This window comes from Otolemur garnettii, unplaced genomic scaffold, assembly GCF_000181295.1.
Source record: "Otolemur garnettii isolate 467f Iridium unplaced genomic scaffold, OtoGar3 scaffold00054, whole genome shotgun sequence".
In the NCBI taxonomy this organism is placed as follows: Eukaryota; Metazoa; Chordata; class Mammalia; order Primates; family Galagidae; genus Otolemur; species Otolemur garnettii.
Window position 1 is genome coordinate 5159507 of NW_003852449.1, and position 2253 is coordinate 5161759.

The following is a 2253-nucleotide window of genomic DNA, read 5'->3' on the forward strand; positions in this document are numbered from 1 at the left end:
TTCTTTGTTTTCATATTTCATAAGCACATCCGTTATTCAATACAGAATATTCTGCTTACTTAGTTGTATGCATAGTGGTTAGGCAGAAAAGTGAAAGGAGAGGAAAGAGCTCTGGGAGATAATTCTGTTTCCCATATTAGATTAGCAAATTTTGAGGGCGGAGGTATCAGTCAAGTCTGATTTTTAAATCTCTGACTCCCCTTCTTTAAACATATAACACAATGCCTAACTTAATGATTGGATAGCCTGTACCCAACTAGAAACCTGAAAAAAGGTACCATAAAGAAGTGTTGTATTTCCATTCTAATTGAAGAGTTTATGTGTAAAAGTTTTCTGAATAGTTACACTCTATGCAATCGTTCATAAATCTAGTTGGTTTTGATTTCAATTTTACCTAGGGGCATTATAAATGATCATTTGGCATTTAGACACTTTTCAACAAAGATTTGGTTTTTATTATGATTTTTCTTCTCTCTGTATATTTTCTTTTCTAGCAATTTTTCATCAAAATTTCTGGTCAAAACATTACTTTATCACTTTATTTTACTTTTATCAATTTAAGTTCAGCCATCTACATTTAAGTCTCAAATACACTAAAAGGACCAGAGAACCTCCTATCGTTCTTTTTTCTTTTTCTTCTTTTCTGGAAGGGTGTGGGTGTATTTCTTGAATAAACGCTGTCGATTTAAAAAAAATCCAATTGAAAATGCATTGTGTTTAACGAAATAAAAGGAAACTCCTACTGTTGACTTGTAGTTATTACAACTAACTTCAGGTTGTTTTTAAGGTTTATTCCAGTAGGTGTCACTGTTGAGTTGAAGCAAAATCCGTTTCCAAGGGCGAATTTTTTAATTAAAAGAACATGAAGGTTTAGTCGATAAAAGCGTTTAGTTTTTTAATGTTTCAAAATTCCACTTCTTTATTTTTCAAAAGAGACGGGGTCTCACTATGTTGCCCAGGCTGGAGTGCAGTGGCTATTCACAGGCGCGATCCCACTACTGATCAGCACGGGAGCTTTGACCTGCTCCGTTTCCGACCTGGGCCGGTTCACCCCTCCTTAGGCAACCTGGTGACCCTCCGCTCCCGGGAGGTCACCATATTGATGCCGAACTTAGTGCGGACACCCGATCGGCATAGCGCACTACAGCCCAGAACTCCTGGACTCAAGCGATCCTCCTGTCTCAGCCTCCCGAGTAGCTGGGACTACAGGCGCGCGCCACCGCGTCCGGCGCTCGAAAACGCTGCAAAAATCTACTAGAGCTTACGGGTGTGGTGACGTCACCAGAGGTGGAGGGAGTCTGGGGCGTGCAGTGCTTGGGCACGCCCCACAGGAGGCGGTCCCCAAGCCGTCAAGGGGCGGGTCTGTCGTCCCGCTCTTCCGGGTGCGGGGCGGGGCGGGGCGGGGCAAAGTCCGCTGATAGCGCTCCTTAGAGCTCGGCTTCCGGTGTTTAGCTCCAACGCTGCATTCAAGTTTAACAGGAATTGTTCGGTTTGCGCTTAGTATTCATAGCTGTGGTGTCCCAACACGCAGCCAGGGAACAATGGAAACGCAGTGGTCTGGTCGTTCATTACTTGCGTCGCAGGCCTTAAATACGTGCTGCATCTTTTTGGGGGGGGGACCTTATTTATGAAGGATTCATCTGACTTTAAATCTCTTATCCTCAGCAAGTATTTCGGAGGTGCCTGAGCTGTACGAAGGAGAATAACCCACAATAGCAGAGGTGGAGGGCAGGAAGTCCGCAAAAGTGCCGGAAGCTAATTTAAACAACAGTTACATACCAATTCTGTAACTCCAATCTGATGCTCTAGTCCTTGCAGAGCTCCATACCTGCGTGGTTAGCTGCTTTCTGGATGTCACCTTGAAATTATTCAAAACTTTAAAGTCAACATTTGCAAGCAAAAATGATCTCTTCTTCCAAGCTTGCTCACTATATTTAATTGCTCTCTGCCAATATATTTAGTTGCTCACTTCAGAATTCTGAGTCATCCGTGACTGTTTCATTCATTTGATACCAAATATTTATTTCTTGCCTATTCAATGACAGGCACTGTGCTACGTGATGGAGATGTAATAGTAAAGAAGAGACACGTTTTAGAGATAAACACGTAGCAAAAAATTATAATTACAATCTGATAAGTGTTGGTGAAGGAATCAAGACACTGCGACATAAACGATGGTGACAGGAAAAGGGAGCACACCTACTTCAGAGAAAGTAGTCAGGTAAGCCTCTTTGAGAAGGTGTCATTTAAACT